The sequence below is a fragment of the Pyrgilauda ruficollis genome, unplaced genomic scaffold (genome assembly GCF_017590135.1).
Source record: "Pyrgilauda ruficollis isolate IOZ18807 unplaced genomic scaffold, ASM1759013v1 scaffold65, whole genome shotgun sequence".
Taxonomy (NCBI): Eukaryota; Metazoa; Chordata; class Aves; order Passeriformes; family Passeridae; genus Pyrgilauda; species Pyrgilauda ruficollis.
In genome coordinates, this window is record NW_024528266.1 from 4,314,357 (window position 1) to 4,338,304 (window position 23,948).

The window sequence follows — 23,948 nt, forward strand, 5'->3', positions numbered from 1 at the left end:
CACCACCCTGTCAACCAGACCACAGCACAAACTGCCAGGTGGAGTTACTTTCAGCACACCTCCAGGGACATTGATTCCACCACCTCCCAGGGCAATCTGTTCCAAAGCCTGACCACCCTTGCAGTGAAAACATTTCTTCCTGATGTCCAACCTGAACCTCCTCTGGCATGGTGTGAGGCCATTTCCTCTCATCCTGTCACTGGTTGCCTGCAAAAAGAGGCTGATGCCCACCTGGCTACAACCTCCTTTCAGGAAGTTGTAGAGAGTGATAAGATCTCTTCTGAGCCTCCTTTTCTTCATTATAATTATAATACACTAAAATTAAAGACAATGGAGTCTGAGTGTGAAATATTTGCTGTATCAGTAATAGCAAAGGTGTGGCAGGTGGCATTTCCAGGTGTCTAACAGTTCTACCTGAAATGTCTAACAAAGAATAAACGAAGAATATATGTCTAATGAAGAACATAAAATGCAATGGTAATAGAAGTCTGATTCTATTTGATTCTTCTCAAATGTCAAAATATGAAGTCATTAAATTACACTGTATTTGTCAATTTTGGCAGGAACTACTGCCACTCAAAGGACACAGTGATGCTCTACAGAGGAAGGGGAACAATGTGGCATTGCCATGTGCAGGTCTCAGTGATGCAGGGTCTGACAGGAACAAGTCACACTCTGCCTTGCCACCAATCACAGAAGCTTTCTAGCACTGAAGACACCATTAAAAATAAGTAGGGCTTTAATGGATGTTTAAATAAAAAACAACTTAGCTGAGATTTAAGCTTTCTGTAAGAGCTATTTGACTTTTCACTCAGCAGAGAAAACAGTGATATGGCAAGGGCAAGACTATTTTTTAGATACAACCGATGCAATAAAATGTCCTCGCTGACTTACGCACAGTATGAAACACCAAAATCCAGCCTCCTGAAATTATTTTTCATTCATTTGGCATCATAAGAATTCCAAAAGCATTCTTGGTTTCACTGTCTTCTAGAAATCATTTGTCAATCGATAGAAACACAAGAGATCTTAGACACTTCAAACACCATCAAAAACTGTAACAGGTTTTTAACAGTAATACCTTCCTTTCCAAGAAAAGCATGTCAGTCTCGTTCCCCCTTCATTGCTTGTCAGTGAAATAAATATGTTTCAAGCAGAGAACAGAAAGCTCTTAACTCTCTACAGTGTCTGGGTGTGGTTACTATCACTACTCCTACAGATTGTTCTGCTTTATCTTACTGTCCATTCAGATGGGGTTGCTACTGGTCTCTTCACATACTGGTGAAAAACAGTCCTAAATAAAAAGATCACACAATTAAAAAAGGCAATTCTGCAGCATGGGAGAGAAATACCAATTTTATCTCCGGTTATGTAATTGGACACAGATTAAAGAACAAATCTGCAATGAAATTCAGGTGTCTCCTTAAACTCCTTAAACTCTAACAGGAACCATGTCTAAGCCCTCTTTTTGGCCTTGGGCTGCACACTCCAGGTCACACAGACTGTCCCAGAGTTAGGAGCTGAACTATCCAAATCCTTCTCTAGCACATTAGCCTCACAGAATCATCCCTGTCTTTCTCTATATAACCACAACCATTATTTTATTGCCATAAAAGGAGGATAGAGACATGGGTTGGATCCATTCCTGCAGCAACCCAAAACTAATATGACATTTTCTAATTTTCTGACTTCCTAACAAATCCAGAGCCACAAGACATTCAGCCCCACCTGTTGCTACCAGTACTGCTCATAATTTCTTTAATTTCTTCCATCCACAAGCCTGCAGTCACAAACCTGCAGCATGTTTCTAGATGATGGCCACAGCAGCTGCTGCCAACATTGTCCTGTTGATTTACTTTTGATTTCCAAATTGTATGCTCAGATTACATGTAATGCTTTCTTCATTTTGCAAAAAAATATATATATATGTATATATACACAGGTAATCATTGTCCAAACCCAGTGACAAATTCAAGCCTAAAAGACCAATTAGGCCCATGTGAGTTGGATTTGATTGATTGCTGTCTTTAAGACACTGAAATGAAAGCTATAGTGTGACAATAAACTTTTAAAAAGGGTCAAGCTGGAGCTCTTATAACTAATAGAAAACTAGCCTGTTCCTTTTATAGGTGGCTATTAAATGGAATTAAGCATGCTATTACTGTAGCCTAAAGCCTGAAAAACAACCCACAGACTGTTAAATACATGTTTAATTAAAAGGTTTTGCAAGAAGTTACATTTGGTATCAGATTACCAACGAAACATAGGTCCAAGACAAACACCTGACCACATCTGCACCATGTTGGCTGGTTAAAGATGAGGGTGAGGGGGGAAATAAAACATGCAGCTGGCCTGAGTGGGTTTCAGTATCTTCTCCATAAAGATGAGTGAGTTTCCCAAAAGATACGCTATTTTCTGCCCTTTTTTAGAGTAAGTCCTTTGAAATCCTGCTGTCATCCTCTGGAAGATAATGGAGCAGGGGGAGAAGAAAAACCCCGTCTTTTACTGACAGTAACATAGACCTTGAACAAAGAGCACAGCTTTTAATTCCCACTCTTAGCATTTTTTTTCATTATCTATTAGAAGTACTTCTGGTTCATCTCTTGCTTCAACCTCTTGCTGCCTCAGAGTAAAGAAGATCAGGGACAGCTACTGCAGAGCTGATCATGATCCTTTTTCAAGCTTTTTGAAACCCTCATGCTATTTCTCTCGAAGCCATTTTTCAGGAAGTCTGTAGGTGGCAGTAGCTATACAGTTATTTATTTTCCTGGTTCCTTCTTGCAAACACTTCTTTCTGCTAAAAAAAGCCTTTCTTCCTTTTTTGTGAAACAGGTCGTGGGAGGACAGTCAGAATCAAGACCAAACAAAAAAAGAAAAAAAAACGTTCCCCCTCTGGTTGTCAAAATTCTAGGATGCAAAATGTGCTCATTTCCAAAGATTCGTCTTCCCCTTCCCAAACTAAATCAGGTTCCTAGTCTAAGAGGGCATATTGATGGGAAGTAAGGGAGATGTGTCATAATCTTTTCAGGACATAATTTATGGTTGGATTTTTGACAGTTATACAAAAATATAGTTATTTTGATGTCTAAAACCAATTCCGTACAGTTTTCCTTTAAACCATCTGACTTTGTAATTTTTTTAATATTTGCCAAGTAGCAAGGGTTAAAACAGGCATTTTTTAAACCAAAAAAAAAAATCACTTAAAACCTTTAAAGTCACGTTCATGGATTGTGATTCCACATTTAGGACAAAAACAGTGAGAAGCCCAGATTAGTGGTAAGGACACTAGAAATAGGAGGTTGATTCTCTGCTGAGTTACCCAGGTTTGCAGTGGTTGCCACAAGGATGGAGCTAGTAAGATACAACTAAACTTATATAAAATCCTTTCTATTTCACTTAATGAGTTTAATACACTTAAGGTGCACTTTTTTACATGTAGTTCTATAAAGAACATTATGATTGTGGTATCAGGGACAGCTACAAGGATGTCAGCATGTAGGTAGTCAGCATATCCTTATTTCATGTACCAACACTTGTACTTTATCCAAATACACTGTAACTACCTTTATCTATATGATACCATCTTTTTTATTGCTCCCACTCCAAGCCACTGTTCACTGAACGAGCAATCACACATTGTTCTATTTTCCTTGTTCTACCTCTATGTATTCCCATGCCTTTTTCAGTGAAATGTATTAGAATTTGGGCTGAAGGAAGTATTGATAGCTTGCTCTCTATTTTTTTTTTTCTGATTTATGTTCCCCAACTCTACAATAAATAAAAAACCCCAAATAATAGCATTATTAGATACAACCTTGCAATCACCTTTTGAGCTGGCACTCCCCTACCAAACAGAGTATGAGGTCAAGGCACAGAAAGGTTGAAAGCTGCAGCCCAGCTGAATGAACCTCTAATCCTACACCAGTGAACTGCTTCCCTTCCCTTTCTTCCACACATACACACTATGCTCTTGTCTAAATATTTGAAGATGCTTTTTAAGTGTTAGTTAGGCTTGGTACTAGTGTCTGCTATGAAGACACCATTGATTTATTAAGAGCTGGAACTAATCCTGAGGGCAGTGTTTTCAGGACCATTTTGCTGTTAAAACTAGTTTTATATTAAAACACAAGAAAAAGCAATGCAGCAAATAAAAATAACCTGCCCTTGCCATAAATCAAACAACAATGGTGTATCCATACTGGCAGTAATTATATGGTTTGCATCAAATTGAATTGTATTGAACCCTGCAGAAACTGTAGAAACTATACAACAAATTACACACAAGTCAAATCAGTGAATTGCAGCTCTCATAAGCCTAAGGAATTTCATGTTCTATAAAAATAACTAAAGTTATGGAGTAATTTTAGGTCTCTTAACAACATTATGTCCATTTGAAAAGAATACACTGATTTTTACAAATCAGTGGAAAGAGGTGAATTTAGTTGTAAGAGTTTTAAACTAATAAACTAATAGCTCTGTTGCCTTCATCTTCTTAAAGTAAGGCTTTAGGAGTATAAGCTTCATAAAGAAACACAATGGTACAACTGTGATTCACTGCCCAGTTTGTGGATGGTGGATCACATCCTATGGTGTCCTGACCCCACACCAACAGAAGGATCAAAATCTGTCAGCTTCTGTTTCTGTGGGAAGGAAGAGCTTGGGCAGGTCCTCTGTTGAAGCAACTGGAGGGCAAGGATCCTTATGGATTGTAGGGCATGCACTTGCTATAACACTACATTTTCACATGACCACTTCCCAAAGCCTTTCAAACTTTCCTTCTGACGTCATTTTCTCAGCTGGATGTGGAAACTAGCTCTGCAAATCTGATTAGCACTACATATAGTACCAGGCACATTTCAGAAAATCCCATATGGAAGTTCTGCTTTCTGGTTTTCTACATCAGAGTCTAAATTTGACGCCCTGTGTCACTGTGACCCATTTTACCACAAGAATCAGTTCCTCTCTAGAATTTTTCAAAAGCCTGTCCATATAGCTGGAAACAAGACCCCTGCCTTTGATCCTACAAAAAACTCATAACACAGTCTTTTCCAGACTTTCAGAGTCTGTCTGCCTTGACAAGACCATCACCTCAGTCTTCCTCACACTGCTCCTGCTATCGCTAAATATCCTTCAGGCTCACTTAGCTCAACTGCTCTGCTCATTTTCTGTGTAGAGGATTTCCTTGGACGCAAGCTGGCGGTGCTTGTCATCCGTATTTCTGGTGAATCCTGTTGAGACACAACTAAAACCCCTCACAGGGCACAGATGTTGTCTTCTAGGAGCCAGGCTCACAATTTAGTGTTCTCTCCACAGCACATAGCCCTAAATCCCTCAGGAGCTTAAACACATTCCTTCCCACAGAATCACAAAGTACACAAGTTCTTCAGAAACAGAATGGCTCTGAAAAAGATTTCTCATCACAGCACACTTTTTCTCTGAAAAGAAAAAGGCATTTACAGTTACCCAGGGGAAAAAAAAAAAAAAAAAAAAAAAAAAAAAGGGTGCACAGCCCATAAATCAAAGAACCAAAGAACCTTTATCCAGACTCACCCTGTTGTTAATTTTATTAGATATTCCACATATAATGAAGAAAAAAAACCCAGATATTTTCTGTTATTACTGTCCTCCTGATATACCACACAGTGTAACTGCTAGAGAACAAATTTTCGAGTCCTGTTACAGCTCTTCAGGCTTTTTGTCATATGACAGAAGTAGCCTCCTACCAGGTGATGAGATACATCTTCACTAGGTGATTTGAGTGCCAGTATGCCTTTACTGATATCTCCAGTCTGCTTACTGCTAATCTACTATATGTTTAGAAAGGTATTATTTTTAAGAGTAATTTCCTTAGCTTAATGATCTTCTGCTGGTACTAGGATTCTTTGACATCTACTTCTTCCACGGAAAACCTTCATGCAGTGACAGGCACAGTACTGTACCCAGGTGTCTGTTTAACACCATGGATTAGGTGGAAATCCACTGGGGATTTTTCTGTTTGTTCTGTGTCAAGTTTGTCTTCTTTCTTGTATGGCCAAGACAGACACTGATGAATACTGACTCCACTTACTCAGAATTTCCCTCTCTATTTTTTCCCTCTGGTCTCTGTTGAACAAGTTTAGATGTAGGAAGTCTGACATGCTGCCTAGGTTTTTTCAGATCTACTTCAGCAAGTCTGGAGATTCCAGAGCTGCTGTTCACAGCTCAGAAATACTTACCTAACAAATTAATATCTGATGTGACTATTACCAAATTTGGAAATTCTGGTGATTGCTCAAATTGCTGAATGCCTTTTAAGGTTGATTTTCAAAGCCCAGTATGTCTATTTCTTCTACAGATTTCAGGGCAGGACTGTGTTTTGGGTGGTCTCTGCTAATGAGATGTTGCTTTTATATAAGTGCCACTCATTTCCATTGGGTCGGTTCTCTAATGCATCTTTCAAGCATTTCCATGCAAATCAAAGAAAAAAAGATTAAAACTCAAAATCAACGTGGGCTTTCCTTTCTAGAAATGGCCAGTGATAATCTGGCAAAGTATTCTGTTGATGACACACTTTCTACAGAGAGTTTAGTTCAGGCCCTTACAGCAGTCCTGGCACAGAAGCACATGCAGGAGTTAAAAGGAGTCAGAACTGATTTTTTAATGTTTTTTTCATGTTGATATGGCTTTGATATACACATGGAAAAAGAGGCAGTTTGCATAGCTATTAGAAGAACTCAACAACAAGCATAATAAAATGCAATAGCTGTTTTTTCTGTTAAGGGGTCAGGTGACGAAACAGAAACACTTGTGGTTGGTTTTGGCCCCTGGTTAAAGAACTGTAACAGGTTTGGGCATGCACTGCATGGCTTCTCTACTGGAATCTCTGACCTGTTCAGTTAAAGACATGAATCACAGTCTGAGAAACACGGCAGGAATCCTCAGAAAACCAGGAGGCTCCTGAGAGTTTGAGATGACAGCGTCCTCATTTGCAGTGCTGCTTGACTATTTCATGATTTTACAGTACTTTATGACAAGTAAGGAAACGTGTGTATTCCTCATATTGTGGGGAGAGATCACCAATGACTTGAGAAATACTTCTGTTCTAAAAGGGGTGAGGAGGAGGAGAATTCTTCAATTTCAGTAATATCAAAGACCTAATAAATGCCTGAGATGCCATAGTGCCTGACAGTTTCAGGTCATATTGGATGAAAGTTAGTGGGGATAGACATTTTATACAGTTTCTTGTGATAAAAGGCATCAAGAGTTTATAGCTTGGTAGTCCACTTTTCAGATTTACTTTCCTGCTCAACAGTTTTGCTTCAGCTTGTGCTGTTCTTGAGCAGAGTATGTTCTAGAAAGGAAATCAATAGTTCAATTTTCAGGAAGACTGTTTTTTTCAGCTATAGATGCTGCTTATGTGACTTTGTCACACAAAACATTGATAAAGTTTGAAAGATGAGTCATACATGCTTTGATTAAAACTGGCCCTGTCTCTTCCACTTTCAAGTTTAGGTAAGACTTGTTTCAAGATTTTAAAGCTGCTCTCCTTAAAGGCACAGCTTAGTGAAACTATTGGCAGATCAGGAGACTGACCAGTGGCAGCTACTCACTATGAGTGTTTCATGCAACCAGAAAAATCACACTACTGCATGCCAGTGGAGAATCAAAATAAGCCTCTGCTATCCAAGTGAACAAAATCAGGATTTGGAGACTTGTCTGCAAAAGGGAAATAACTTAAGGGTTACATGCAATACTAAATAGGAATTGGTCACTATTACCTTTATTACAGCTCTTCCCTCTCCCTCCAGCCTTTAACATGTGGTCACATTGCTCTTCCCTGAAGTTACACTCAAAGATAACATAGCCCCATTCTGAGACTTTTGCTCCAACCACAAGTTTGTCTTCATATTATGAATGGGGCTGATTATTCTTCTAGCACTACTAAACCATAAATGGGAGCTTCTTATTAAGAGGAGATTATATTCCATTTATAATTACAGAAAAACTTCTTTCTTCTGTGTGAAAGTTGCTACTCCAGGGCACCTGTATCAAGCTGAATTGTTAGGATAGGGCTGCTCTAGAGAAGAACTGCACACTAAAAAGGCTGCTTTCTACAGGGCCTTCATTAATCTCCTGGCAAAAACTGGGAGGATTGTAACAAACAAGCAGGTAACTGCTGGAAGGGACAGCATCAGATCCTTAATCCTGACCAAGGGAGCTGTAAGGTCTCCTCTTCCGTGCCAGAGTTCCTTGTCACATCACATAATCCAAACTATTTACAGGTAGCCAGTGTTCCTCATTTTCTAGGTGCTTAAGACACTGAAGTCTGATCACAGAAGTACTAAAATCACTCACATCTGCAAATGAAGTCAACAGGGGTAATTGTTTTGAAAATAGCAAGTACTATACCAGCGTGTCCAACCCTTCTAGTCAGGCAGGTCCTGTAGTATCATGCAATGACAAATCACTTTCTTGTAACGGCACAACCACCTCCCCCAAGTATTCTCATGGGATGGGACAGGACACAGTGAGCCTCAGAGCCAAGTGTTATGGTGGACATGTTAACCTATGCAGTGGCAAAATCTGTGAGGAAAATCAGTCTCTGTGTTTCAAATTCATCCTACCTTTCATCTTTTCAATCTTCATTTCTTTGGGCTTTTGTTCCCTATCCTTAGAGCAAGAACAGCATTTTTGTCACAAGAACATCATTCTAACCTGTCTGCAGCACTGTCAGAATTCCAGCTGGACCTCCCCACAAGCACTCATAAAGTCACCATGACACACACCTTTACTTTCTTGCAGAGCAACACAAACCTTGCAAAGCTAAATGCTGCTTCAAGAAAATACGACAGTTTTGCAGATGCCCTACTACTTGCAGCCAGGTGAGCCCACTGTCAGAACGCTTTCCAAATCTGTGGAGAAGGCAGGGATCCTCCCTCAGCCGCCAGCCCTACACCCAGGTAGGTCAACAAGAGTTTGCTGTTGATGTGAACACAAGCAGCACAGTTCTCACTATGCTATCAAAGGGAGTGTCTTGGGCGCAGCCAATTGTTGGCAGCACAATGCTTAGAGCTGGGAAGAGCTGTTGTAAATACACCCAAGGGCTTAAACCGTAGTCTCATATTCTTATTTGGACGTCTAGGTAAACAGCAACATTTGAAGACTTTGCAATTCCATTTCCCTGCCCTCAGGTGAGAAAGTCACATGCACTTTCAGGTCAGGTCTCAGCAGGGCAGAGACCCTGAGCCCATACAAGTTCACACACTGAATGTTTGAAGCATTGTGTGGCATTCCTTAGCCTTGAAAGCAAGGCAGGCCATGGAAGCATGACAACATCCGAGACAATGGGCTCGGGAACAACAGCAGAATCACATGGTCATACCACTCCTAGCTTTGGTGCTGGGATCTTTATCTACAGCTTAAAAGTTTCTGCACCGTGCTCTTTCACCAGGGAAAGAATCAAAGACCGTCCCGCTATCAGCCAGGCTTCCGCTTCCAAACAGTAAATCACAAAGGGAACTGAGAAAGAAACCAGAATAAGGAGAACACCCTGCTTCCTCCACCTACTTCTTGTGGAGAGTAAAAAACAGATTGAGGTCCCTCTCCACTCCTGACATCCTGCTCTAGCACAGGGTTCTTTCTGTCATTACACTGGCATACTGTCTTGCTTTTCATCAGCCTCTTGCATCTGATCACAAGCTTAGGTAGCGCCTGAATTGTTTCTGGTGTTGCAGCTTTAAATCTAGAATAATTTGCTAAAAAAAAATTTCAAACCCTCATAGTTTTGGAAAAAAGGTTAAAAAAACATGAACTTTTGAGAAATCAAATCTATTTGACAGAGATTGTCTAGGAGACAATATTTTTTTTGTGCCCGCCAAATAATCCTTTTATAATCTTGTATTTTTTGGAAGGCTGGATCCATTACACTAGTGATTTGTCTCAGTTCACCACTCACTGTAGTTAATCCCCCATCGTTACAAAATTATAAAGTCCTCTAAGCTCACAGGATTTGCCTAAAGAGAATCACATCAGTTTAAAAAATACCTTTTGAACATTGACACTTTCAACTTTTTTAAACATAAGGTTTAAGTTTTCATCAAAAACTGAGAAAAAAACTAGCCATATCCAGATATTCCAGGACTGGACTTTCAAGAAGAATATCATTACTTGCTGTAAAAGCTTAAAACTTGAAACAGAAACAGCTTGGGAAATGAGAACTTCTACCAACAATTGAGTAGAAGACTTAAATTAATCACTGCAAGAGTTCAAACAGCAGTGAATGTCACTTTCTGTTTTCATAATCTGTTTTCCATTATATACTTAGATGTTGAAATTTCTGTGGCAGAAGAAATCCCTTCCCTATATATTTGTACAGTGCTTAGCCATCTGGAATTTTCCTTGAGCAGCAGCAATAAAACAGCAGCAATACAAATCAAGTTAGCTAAATTCCATCTTCTATACTGTGTTAACATTGGTCCTACTCTGTACACCTGATCCAAAATGACCTCATAAATTGAACTGAGCAAGTATTTAATGAAAGTGACAAAAGAAAGTGACAAAGACACAAACAGCTGCTTTTGTTTGCATTAGCTAACTGGGTGAAACCCTGCTGACAATCTAAAGCCACAGTTATGAAACAGGAAGAACATATATCCCTTGGGAAAACAACTAGGCCCCTGAACTGGGTTCTGATGGATGTAATCAGATAGAAGTTAAAAGTACATATCATTCAGATATGCAAAATACTATGAAGAGAACGCAATCATCTGATATATTAAATACTGACTAGAACACAGGGCATTAATCATAACATGGGGAGGTGGGAAGAGAAGGGAGCGCATGCAGTGGACTAGTAAGAACCTGCTGCCACTGAACTCAAATGGCAAAAACCCATCCCTCTAGCTTCAGTGGCTGGCCAAGGTGTTTTATAGCTGAGTAGCAGATGAGTGAATCATTCAACCTGAATCAGGCTCAGATTCTGGGGAACTGACTGGCAGCTCATTAGATTTATTACCAGACAGCACAGCTCCTGACTGTAACAGCACTTGCTGGAGCAGTTTGCTTTGGGCTGTAAGCTGCGTGAACGTAGCTATAGTGCTACACTAATGGCTCTCTGAATGGTTTCTACAAACACAAAAACTTCTATTCTGTCAATACATGCACTTATTGTTGTACAGTGTTACACTGCTTGGCTGCTTAGCAGGACCAGCCTAGGCAACACTTTTGGAACAGAATATGAGTTCTGCATGAAGCAGCTTCAAGGCTCTGATGAGCTGGTGAGCTCATAACTTCTCACAGGGGTCTGGGTAGCTCCACTGAGAGCTCTGTGAACTTGCAGCAAGTTCGCAGAATCTATAAACCACCATTTATGGTGTAATTGAGAGGTTTGGGGTGAAACTCTCCTTACTATCCACCAGTGCAAAAGAGAAAGAAGAAGGCCTAGCATTACACAGACAAACTGAGGGAAGGCTAGGCTAACCATTCCAAAAATTATATACATCAAATTGCCTTCTCTGCTTGGTTCTTTCAATGTCTTTTAGGAAGTGATACCCTATACTTTATGACAGCTATAAGTAAATGTTGAGCAGTGTTCCCTTTCTTGTTTACTTCCAGCTCTCTCCAAAGGTTCCCTTTTCTCTGTTAATTATACCCATCAGCCTTGTGTCTACAGCTTCATGGTTCTCTTACTTAAGTCTACTAAATTAACTCCCTACCAACTGCCCCCCAACTGTTTTTGTTGCTGAAAACTCCTGCTTCAGCCCTGGCAGTCTTACCCAAAACAACAGAAATTTAGTCTTTCAGCAAAGTTACACACCTGAACCACAGTGGGGTAACATGAGATCCCATGTCTGATTTGTGGCTCCGGAAGAAGAAAGAAAGAGGTGCATTTGGGATGTGGCCTGTGTAATTACAGGAGGCACCACACTGTTCAGAGCCTTGCAGGCTGTTGCTGTGTCCATCTAAATCTGATTAAATAGATTAATTGAGGGCAGTTCATCATCCACCAAAAACAACAGGGATGATAGGAAGTGCTTTTCATGAATGCTGCAACCTGGGGATTCAGCAGTGTCATTGAACTCTACACCCTGCTAGATGCAGTTCAAATGGTTGGCTTTGCACATGTACTTTGGCTATTTAGAATGTTTTTTTTAAATATAGTTTCTATTGTCAACTTCATTAGGACTTCATATATATTGTCAGAATGATGACACCATCTTAAAAATACAATTTTTTTTTTAAACATATTTTCTTCCTGTGATAGTGGTGGATTCAAGCTATAGGAGACAATGGCAATGCCAACAGCAAATAGTGGCTAAACACTGACAACCTCTGTGAGACTGGAGTGTGTTAACATGATCACTGGCCACTATGTAAGGCAAATCAGTTTTTAAGTTAGAACTTCTGGATTTTCTGGATGAGAAAGAAACAATGGATTGACCAGAAATAGATTTGGATAGTATGGCATAGTAGTTCCATGAAGATGGGCAATTGAAAGCTTTAAAAGGAAGTGTCTCTCAATAGCTATTTTAGACTTTCCCTTATCTTTTCCTGCTTTAGCCTCAAACCTGCTACGTCAAAGGGAATGAAAAGAGCCTATCCTGATTCCAATACATACGTCAGAAACAGGAGACAAATAATGTAAGAAACTTTCATGATTTTTTCCAATCCAGGCATATCAATTGAAGTAAAGATTGATTATTTTAAAAATCTCTGCTTGTCTTAGATGTTTATCTATCATTAGTTACAGGATGAAAAAATACTGGCCAAAGATTTCTGACTTTGGAAAGAGATCTGTACATCTGTATTCCCAGAGCAAACCTAGCAGAGAAGAGACTCAGCTTCTAAACTGCATCTGCATATCAGGAAACTTAAATGCACCCCACCTGACTGAGGTGAAGCAGCCTGGTTAAGTGTACAGCCAGAAAGCCTCACCTTCAGTGCACCTGCCCAGCTACCAGAGACATGGCTGCAAGCATTTCACAAAGCTCTCCTCAGCACAACAGCAGGCATTTACTCCTTTGGGTTCAGGTCTGATCACCTGCTCTTCATCTCTGCGCTGACCAGAGAACTGAAGATTGTCCAGGTACTGAAGCAGAAGGATGGCAATAGTGGAAACCAGTGTTATTCAGGAAATAGGCAGCACTTTGTCACTGCAAACCACTGAGCAGGTATTATCTGCCTGACTTCCTCAGTGGTTGGAACGGGATTTTTTGGCTCTTCAAGTGGGAATCCTGTGCTATAGAGAAGTACATTTATCTAGAGTGTCCTGTAAAGATAATTTTACCAAACTGTGAGCTTACAGCCTGGCACTACTGTGGGTGTCAGTAGAAATGACATTTCAGTTACGGTATTAAGCTCTAAAAAAGGCAAATTTATGCTTTGAATATGATTGAGAAGAGGATTTTATTGTAAAACCTAGATCTTTGTGGAAGCTGCTTAAGATTTCACAGGGAAAGCTGAGCCTGAGTACTTGAATACATGTCCATTAAAATAAATCCACCAGGTAAGTCTCCTTAAGTTTTGGAACTTCTCCACCTTGTCTGATTTCCTGGTACTTGTTCATACAGGTTTTGCCCTGTGAGCACACCTTTGATTAGCTATGACATGGCACCTTTCCTTTCAAATGAATCTTATTTTGAAACTTCTTTGTATTTAAAATCCATTTAGACTTCCTCCATCAAGGGCTTTGGGACACAATTCTTTCCTTGCTTGTTCTATTAATTCAGTGTATTTTCTTCCATTTAAAAAAAATTAATATTGGGTCTTGAATGTCCAGGAATATCCCCATATAATAAGGGAAACACGTTTTACTTGGAAATGCTGAGTCATTCTCAACTCCCAGTTTGTACTGGGAAGAGAATGGGGGAGTGCATTTTTAGAATTGCATCACAGAGCCTGAGTGGCAATCCAAAAAAAGGAAATTACTCTCTCTTCATACATATTTATGCGTAACATGTAGGAAATGTCATTTCTCAAGAAAGCGGAGAAAAACCTTCGCATTTCTGAGCTCTCTTTTGCACTCTCAGCGCTCATTTTAAATAGCATCTCTCTGTTCCAACCCAGAGATGTGGCACAAAATGTAACATCTGAACCTACTCCCTTTTCTGGTAAACACACCCCTTTAATTTTGTTCCAGTCAACAGGTGGCTTATGATTTGACTCTATTCCTTTTGAACATATTTTTGCTCTAGGTTACAATTCCTTGCTTCAACACACAAAAAAAGCAACAGTCATATTCCTTGGTTTCTTTATATGTTTGGAGGGTTTTAAATCCTTCTTTTAAATTATGATTTTTCTTTGTCTCATTCGTGGAGCCCCATGTTATGTGGCTTAGCATAACAAAACTCCCCAGAGGTGTGCTGCTGACTTTCTGCGCAAACACACATTCGGCGAGCTATGCTGGATGCTCATTTGAGGCACCCGTCACCCTTTGCAAACCAGACGTTTAAGATTCAGCATAAAGATATTCGAACTTGTTTTACATAGCATTTGTGCCAGTTAAATGTGGCACTAGCTGCATTTAACTGGCACAGTAAAATGTGGCACTAGCTGACTTGCTTCAGCCTTGGTTAAATGTGTCTGGGAGACTTAATGTGCTACAAACCTGGATTCTGGTATTAAAAAGCATATTATTGATGGTTGGCACTGTTCAACAGAAGCCAAGTTACCTGGGAGCCTCCTCTGTCAGAAACTGTGTAAACCTACGCAAAAATGGTGCTGTGCAGCCTGTGCTCCCCGCTCGGTGATGTTGTCAGGCATCGCCGGTAAGAATCGGTAAATTTCCTTTCATGAAGTGCCAGCGAAGGCCAGCCAGCAGCCGGGCACTGCATCAGGGGGGTTAAATTCACTCTGTGCAGACTCTCTCTCCCCTTCCCAACTTTGTCAAAAAATCTCTGGCAGCCACCGGGCCGGGCCCGTCTCCACAGAGGTGTCGCGAATGCCGCCGTGGGCCAAGGAACGTGGGCAAGGACGGGATTATTCTCGCGGCGGCGGTAAATGCCCTGGGATGAAAGGACCCGCGTGTTGACGCTGTTTCACCCGGACGGGAGGGCCTGTCCCCGGCGCAGGGATGTCGTGGCCAGCGGGTGGCTCGGTGGCAGGCGCTCCCCGGCTCCTTCTCCTTCTCCGCCGCGGGAGCGCGCCCGGGGCGCCGCGGCCGCGCCTCCTCCTGCCCCGCCGGCCGCCGCTGCCGCCCCGCCCCGCCCGCGCGGCCCTCCGCGCTGCCGGAGCGTCAGCGGGAATTTCCAGCCAGGAAGTGCGGCGGGCCGGGGGCAGGGGCGGAGGCTGCGCAGGCCGGTGCCGGGCGGGTGCCCTCGCCGGTGGGGCGGGCGGGAAGGAGGGGGAAAGTCCGCGCGGAGCCGGGAGGCGGCACGTCGCGTTACATGGCGCGGCGCTGAGGGACCGCCGGCGGCACTGCACGACGAGGAGGAGGCGCCGCCAGCTCTGCCCCGGTGAGCCCCAGGCGGCCCCCGGCCCGCCGCTCGCTGCCTTCTTTCTCCCCTGTCCCCGCGTCCTCAGCGCGGCTCCCTCTGTCCCGCAGCGGCGGGAGCGGGGCGGGAGCCGGCATTTCGCTGGGCTGGGGCAGCGCGGCAGCCCCCGGAGCTCTGCTTTGCCGCGGGAGGCTGTGCCCGGTGCAGCTCTGCGCCTGTGACCTCGGCCCGGGCGCGGAGCTCCCGCTGGAGCGCCGGGAGGGATTGCCGCAGCCAGCCCGGGGAGCGGGGGGATGCCGGCTTTGCCGCTGCTGTGCTGCCGGGGTGTTCCTAGCGAGAGAAGGGGTGTCCCTGACAGCAAAGTGAACAAAATTTGCAAGCCCAGCTTCTGCCGCTCGCATAGCGGGTGCTCGTAGGCAAAGGAGGTGCTGCTTTTGTCGCTTTTGGTTTCGGAGGTGACACACGTACGTGCTGAACCTGAGGCGCGGCCGGGGCACAGCCGCCGGCCGGGCTCGGGAGTGCAGGTGGCCACCAGGAAAAGGCGGGTTGATCCTGGCAGCTCTGGGTGACCTCGTCTTGGGTGCAGCCCCAGAGTGCCGCAGATTGTATTAAAAGGTACGAAATAGTGAGGTTTTTAAAGGTAATTTAGTTGCAAGTGGTGAAACCGACAAGTTCTATTCGCGCCTGGGAGTATTACTGCACTGATTGCTCGGTTACGTTTGACCTTGAAACCCAAGAATATCGAACTTCTCATCACCACAGTTATTATTTTCATCTATTGGTGCTTTCTGCTTTGATGGTAACTTTGGTGAAGGAGCGCTACTGACTTATTTTTCGTGAACGTGAATCGGAGTATTGTGTCTGTGACATGAGGTGCGTGCTCTTGGGCCATTATCATCATGTGTACCGCTGTGTATTTTCAAAATAGGTAAATCTCAGTGCCTGTGAGCATTTGGGGAATAACACTTTGGAGGCAAGGGATCGTCTGCTGCATTTCAACTTCCTGTCTTAAAATGCTCAAAATCTTTGCTTAAGAATAACATTGTAAAGGAAATACAGATTATTGTTATCATGTTTTTTTTAAAGGGTTTTTAAGTGCTGATTATATTTGTGCTTCAGAAGTCCTCTTTTCACTTACTCTGTTCACAGAGAAAAGTGGATGAAATCTTTGCCCTGTCACCTTGTGCCTTACATGCTGCAGGGTGCTACCACCAGCGCTGTCAAGCTCACAGAACAGGGTTGAAAATAGAGCATTTCGATTTTATTGACATTCTGGAGTCTCTGCTACGTACTGTGTAGTATCAACTTTTGAAATAGTATTTCAGTCAAAGCATTTGTGTTCTTTCATGAAAGAAAGTAGCTGCCCGTTCTAGGAAAGCGTTAACCAAGACGTCATTCCAAGATAGCATCCTGTCTGCAGTGTTTTGTAATCTACAGAAATTACTATAGTTTATGAGAAAATGAAAGAGAAAAAAGTAGCCTGTAACCATCCAAAAACAGATGCTCTGTTCCGCAACTTTCCCTGGCCCGAGAACTTAACTAACAGTTACGCTGAAATACTGTTGTCAGGATGTGCCGCAGAGTGTGGAGATTTCAGGGAATCTCAGTGCTGAAATCTCTGCAAGATATGTTAAATATGAAATACAAAACAGAAGGGAGAAAGCTTTTTTTTCTTTCCACCCTTTGTCCCCTTTATAAAAAAAGAAAAGTCAGTGGTAGGGTCATCAAAAAAATGTAGTTATTTTCTCATGCAAGAAATGAATACATTTTGAGTTAAGATCATAGAACAGCTTTATATCACTTTGCACTGTGTTGTGTGTTTTTAAAAAGCAGTGTTTTAACAGATAAACTTCCTATCTGTACTCACTTTGTTCCAGGAACACCTAGTAATGTTTTTGTAGTATTTATTTTGAAATCAGAAAAGTTCGCTGGATAAAAGTGCTGGGACAGAGAAAAGCAGTAACAGGGAGATAGGGTAGAAAGCAGACACTGGTGTTTCTTTTATGTGCAGATTTGAATATTTCCTGCTTCATTTGTTGAAAAATAGCAGTGCTGGTTATTTCTCTGTTACTATGTATTTTACTTTTGGGAATTAATTTAAATAATAAATGTAAGTTTACATTAAAATTTCACTCCTAAAAATTCACTAATTTAATTTATTTTTTTCCTTGAGGTGGCATTATGTGACTTCAATAATAGATACCTACAAATAAATATCATTGACACAAACTTGCTAATTAATAGATTTTTGTTTGCTTTTCATTGTTGCCTTTTCCAAAACCTTCCCATGCCACTTTCTCATGAATACATGCAAACTCCAAAAATATGCCCAGTTAGGAATTCATATTATTGTGCATATTTTTGACTCTGGAAGGACAGGAACTAAGTTTGAAGGCCTGTGAGTCTTTACTATGGAAGGTGCTTGTAATGCAAAGTAGATGTTCATTTTTGAAGTTACAAAGATACAGTGAAAGACAATATATCTTTTACTAACTTACAGTTGGTTTTTTGATATAGCTAGTGTTGAGAAAATTCACCTGTGGTCTTCAGAGAAGCTGGTTAATTCTCCTGTGTTTTCATAGATTACTTCAAACTGTGCTTGCTAAAATACTTTCACCTTTCAGTGCTGTAAGTGTTTGCCAACTCTTAAGTTCAAAAGTATCAGTCATAAAGAAAATTGTTACTTGTTTATGTAAGCAACTAATGAAAACTCTACAGTTAGTTGAAAATCCTTTCTTTCAACATACTGATAGCTTTCTTTTGGTTCTCTGACAAAATAACACAGCTATTATAAAACAAAGAGAAGATAATGAATGTTTCAGGCAGGTAATGAAAAAAGCAGTTCCTGGTTTTGGTCACTTTTAGCTCTGACTAAAAGGTATTTTAGAAGTGGAAGTTGTAATTTGATGTCCTTTAAATAAGCTGTGAACCTTTTATGAAGTTCTGTGTTGATAAGATCGTAATTATGGTTGTCATTAACTGTGCCCTTAGGTCAGTCAGGCACTAAGTTTGCATCTAACTTTGAGCATAGAAATAATTCAGTGAATCTTCTTCAGTGCTTTCATTTAAACATGTATTTTGGTGAAGCACTGTTGACAGTTTCAAAAGTAAGGCCTTAAAAGATGTTTCAAGTTATTATGGTCTCAAGGTAAAATCCTTTGTTTAGCATTTAGGTGGAGCTGACAGATCATGTGTGGGGAGGAAGCTTCTACTGCTACTCCAAGCATTATTTCCCTCTTTCAACTTCTGTGTTCTTTTGAAAAGCAGTGGCAGATAGGTACACTTCCCCCCCCCCTTAATTTAAAATACTAAACTGAAATACCCCCATGTTTTATTGTGTCCTCCAAGCAAACTGTCAACAGGTCAAGGGCAAAGTAGGTCTGAGTTGTGTGGTTTGGGTTTGTTTGGGGTTTTTTTTTGCTTGGGTTTGGCTTTATTTTTTTGTTTCTTCTAGAGGTCATGTTTCCATCTGCCTAAACACGACAGATTTTAGCACACATATAAAGTATAAACAAAGGAAGCAGGTGGGTTTTTGGTCTTATTAGTTTAGTCCAAGTGAGTTTTGTTGTGTCATAGGTTACTGTGCAACACTGAGACTGCAGAAGTTTTGCAATTTCTTCGGAAAAAGCAAAAAAATGAAACCTTAGTTACCCACTTCACATCTGTAGATTTGAAAACTGGATATGACTGTGATGGTGTGGACTCAGCTCTACCTGTTTGGTTCCTCTTACTGGTGCTATTTAAGCACTTGATTCTGTCATATTATGATTGCAGTGGCTGTTCAGAACCAAAAGGACACTGAGAATCCTTTAATTCACCTTTGTGATTGCTGTGGAAACAGCCCTGGCTATTTTCTGTTCATGAAGTGAGGGACTGTGTCTTCAGTGAGAGCCCAGAGCCTGTGACTGTACCTGGTGGTACAGCAAACCTTGTGTGAGTTGAACTTCTGCAACTGGGGGTTACTTGTTGCTTGCAAACACTGTTCTTCCCATGCCCCCTCTACCCCTGCCAAAAGAAAAAAAAAAAAAAAGGGAAAGGCTTGCAGCCTAATATTAATGATTCATTACACTTCAGGCTTATGAAATGGGCGTGTGTGGCTTCTTAAGTTAAAATTTGACTTTGATGAACAGCTTTTATAGGAGCTAGAGCTATTTGCAAAGAACATTCAGTGATTGATCTTAATCTGGAGGAAAAAGTAACAGCATTTTAATATCATATTCAGGAGTTCAAGTAACATTAGCACCCCACATGGGTAAAATACAATGTAGTTACTACAGCTGTTTTTCTGTGTTGAACCTCAGTATTTTTACATCTACTTAGCATTATAGATGTACCAGAATATATTTGCCATATATTTGAATACTGTTTGTTCCTTTGGTTTAAGTTGCTTTGAATGTGTTTTAACAAAAACATTCTAACTTTATTCCAACAATATCATGGAAAAACAGTTTGTATGTTTATGGTATTTTAGTATTTCCTCTTGACATATTAGTTCACTACTTTGATACTTGGGAAAGGAATAAAACAAAAATTCTGTTTCCAAACATAGTTAATAGAATATCTTTTAGGTAGTCCAGTTACTCTTTGCCAAGGAAATTTTCTTACATTATGATTTTTTTTCTTCAGATTTAGTTGTTACATGCTGTAGTAAATTTGGTTCTAGATTTCATAAAATTATGCACCCAGCAATTCTGATTTAGAGCACCACACTTGTGAAATCTCAAGTACTTGTGATTGATGAAATTTCCAAAATATTCTGTACTTTTTATACTGTTGTCAAGTAATGTATCTGCTCATGACTGAGAATACTTGGAAATTTTAATTTCAGCAATTTTAAAATTTAAAAAATACATAAACACAACTGCCAGGTCCCACCCAACAGGAAATAATAAGCAGGCTTAATTAGTCACAAGAGGAGACAATTTGGGTTGTTATATTAGAAAAACAAACAGTGTAATTTAGGGTTATGTAGTGTTATTGCAGCTGCTACGGTGTATGGATGGCAAAAACTCTGCAGAGGAAATTAGAATCTCTGATCAAAATGTCTCTCTGTACAAACTTTTTTGCACTTGTATATGAGAAATTGCACTCAAATCTTTATTGAGAGATTACACATCTTTGAAGTACCAGAAGGAAAGTGAAAAATACAACTTCCTTATGCCGCTTTTGTGAAAATTGAGTGTTGTTTCCTTAAAATAGCTCCCTACACCCCAGGTATTGAAGTCATTGAAGCTGGGAGAATAAATAGTAAACATTTCGACATTTAAAAGCAAATTTCAAATCTATTTCACTACAGACTTCAAATCCCTTCAAAATAACATAATAGATGTGGCTTTGTGTCAGCATGAGTGAATTAACAATCGCTTCTTGTGTTTTTAAACATATTTTTCTTTTGTATTTGTCCTAAAGACATCTATGCCAATATTGTGGGTGAAAGTATGCATGATGTTCCCTTAATATTTGAGTTCTGTTTACTTTGTACATTACAGAATACATTAGCTGTTTATCGTCTCTTACTTCGAACTGAAAGTTTTGTGCTCTGGAGCTGTACTTCTGGAGCTCTGGGCAGAATGCCTGGGTTCCAAGGGAATGCAGTGCTGGTTGAAGTGGAGAGGTGGCCAGAAGCAAGGTGAAAAGGCTGTGCAGTGAAAGGGGTGGGCAGCATCCTGACTTCGAAGGGTCTGCCGTGCTGAAAGGCTGAAACTGAACAGCTTGGATCGGATCTCTGCTTTGTCAGAGCAGATCCTGCTCTGGCCCCCAGCCAAAATCATCTCAGCAGCTCTTGTCCTGCTGCCAGCCCTGACCCAGCAACCCAAAGAGTCTATTGCACAATACCTTTTCCCAGCATCTCTCTTTGGGAAATGCAAATCTCTGAAACAATTGTCCCTATACAGACACAGATTATGTTTTGCAAAGGGTGGAAGACTGAGGCTCAAGGATGGAGAGTTGCCACCTAAAGTTAAGGAAGCAACAGCAGGTAAAACACATTGTCCTGTCTGCACAATACAGCAGTTACTGTTTCTACCTCAGTACTTCACAGTTGCTGCAGGAATTCTGAAAATTTGGTGCCCTTCCTAAAAATAATAGTTCTCTGTAATGATCATCCACCACACTTCATAGCCCTGATGTACTTACAATATATGAAAGAGACACATCTTTGCTTCATTTTCATCCTTATTCCTCTCTATTTTTAGTAAGCAAAATAAACAGGCTAAGAGCATAACCACACTGAGTTTAATTAATTTCATTCAGTCTCCTGTTAAATAAGTTTCTTTTTAACAGGTAAACTCCAGTGAAAGCCAGGCTAAAGAGATAAAGCACTCTGCTAGAAAACTTTCAGAAGGAATTTCAGTTCTTTCAGTTTATCAAGTGTAGTAGTTGAGTTTCCCATTGTGAGGCTTGCTTTTTGAATCCCAGCCTTGAAAGGTGAGAACAGGATGATGTAAAACATGTCATAAAGTAAGAGATGGTTTAAATAAATTTCCTCGTGGAGGAACATCCATCATGCTAATTTCAGTTCTCAAGTGTAATGAACTGGGTGATAAAGATCATGTTTATCCGTAGAAAGGTAATAGGAAGAAGTCCCATTCCAAGTTTTTAGGGATTGGATTGGATACTGGTGTCAAAGAGAACAAGGGTTGACCTCATGCTTAAAGTTCAGGCTGGAAAGTTGAAGAGAAGTAAAGGGAGGGATCTGTACCCTTGAAAAATCAGGGGGGCTGAAAACAGTTGGGTAGGGAAATTTATCTTGCTTTTTAGAAGGTAAACAGACACAGTGAATGTGGGAGAATAACAGGGAAGAGCTCTGAAATCAAATGATTGAGATAAGAGAAATGAGAATTCTTGTTCGTGGATTACAGCATTCCTACATTAATTATGTTGTTTTCATTTTAACTGACTGCTCCTTTTGAAGCTTTAGAACAAATACTCAGAATACAATAAATCATGTTCTTCCATCTGTGCCACTTGTACCTGCTATCGTTTGGTTATTAAGGAGCAGCAGTGGTGCAAAGTACCTGCCATTAGGTTTGCTTGGTTGTTTGGTGCAACAGAGTCATCTCCTGTATGTGTATAAATGGCTACCTAGGTTTTTTTCTCTTTTTCTCTCTATTTAAACCTTTTTCACAATGGCAATTGACCTGCTGTGAGGAGAAAGGAATATGTATGCACATGCACACACATCCCACACTTACTCTCAGAAGGTATAATTGTGTGGGTTTGGGCAAGTTTAGCTGGAATTTATATTTTCCTGTTGCACTAGGAGCTAAATGAAGTTTCTTCACTGACCTTTGAATTGTCACACTTATAAATACTGTGAATTGAAATGTCTAGCTTCCTGTGCCCCATTATCTGAACAACTTCAGACGATCTCCAGGGTGGAGACTGCTGTGGTTAATTGTGGTCTGCAGGTGTTGGGGTGTTTTTTTATTGTAGATTCTAGTTTGCAGTACAATTTGTGGGAATTGGAGCTTATGCAGGAAGCAGGCATCTATAATAACTTGAACTTCCACAAGGCAATTTTAATTCAGTCATCTTCAAATGAGAGAGGTGGCAATCTCTGACCCATAATACAGCTCATGTAATGAGAGAATGAACAAAGCTACTTGAGGTAGATGCTAATCTTACCACCTGATGCAAATGGGAAAGGTGCTTAGAAACTGGAGCAGTAAGGGAAGAGGCCAATGAGAGGTCACACAGGTAGTGCTAGGGTCTATTTTTCTGTGTCTTTTTGGGGGTTTGATCATGTTACTGACTCTGTGGATTTGCATCAATTTTCATGTAAGAGGAAGTGTACGGGTTTGTGAACTTAATAAATCCTAAGGAAACAAATGGTTATGTGAAGGTAGAGCTCCCAGAACACTTTTGTTATCTGTTTGGCTTTGGAGAGGACAAAACATAGTGAAACTGAGTGTTCTCAGTCATTTAGAAGGGTTATTTTAAACTATTTTTTATTTTAGCTGGGTTAATCTTTGTCTAGGCCCTGATAAGGCAATTAAGTGTGAGTTTACATACACAAAGGTATATGTTTGCACATCTAAGTTATAATCTGTTCATAATAAACGTTCAGGACAGAGAGAATGTCTGTAACCCCTCCCTCAAGCAGTGCAGCTGATCTGAACGTGAAAGATCTCAAGTCAGAGGCATCTGCACTTGTGATGTGAGAAGAGAGGTTGTGTTTAGTACCTGGTTAGGCATTCATTAGTACCTACCTACAGCTGATGGGGTGCTGTGTCAGTGGTTACCTTGCTGCTTCCAAGTGTCACCTTCATAGAATAATGGACTAGTTTGGGTTGGAAGGGACCTCAAAGATCATCTAGTCCCAACCCCCTCACATTCTCTGGGTGGAGACACCTTCCAAGTTTTCCAAATTGCTCAAAGCCCTATCCAACCTGACACTTCCAGGCATAGAGCAGCCACAACTTCTCTGGGCAACCCGTTCCGGTGCCTTGCCACCCTCACAGTGAAGGATTCTTCCTTGTACCTGATCTAGTCCCACCCTCTGTCAGTTTAAAGTCATTCCCCCTCATCCTGTCTCTG

The 23,948-nt window shown here is 40.9% G+C and overlaps 1 protein-coding gene across 4 annotated transcripts in view; it reads left to right on the plus strand.

Moving 5' to 3' along the window:
• Nucleotides 1-15,244: 15,244 nt before the first annotated feature.
• Nucleotides 15,245-23,948, plus strand: part of NFKB1 (nuclear factor kappa B subunit 1) — a 58,619-nt gene continuing 49,915 nt past the window's right edge. For 2 of the 4 annotated variants that reach the window (XM_041484305.1, XM_041484306.1), the window contains exon 1: nt 15,245-15,431. The gene's annotated coding sequence lies outside the window, so the exon portion shown is untranslated. Of the gene's footprint in view, nt 15,432-15,899; nt 16,026-23,948 lie in introns of those variants that run through there. The other 2 variants (XM_041484304.1, XM_041484303.1) reach the window with 2 other exon arrangements.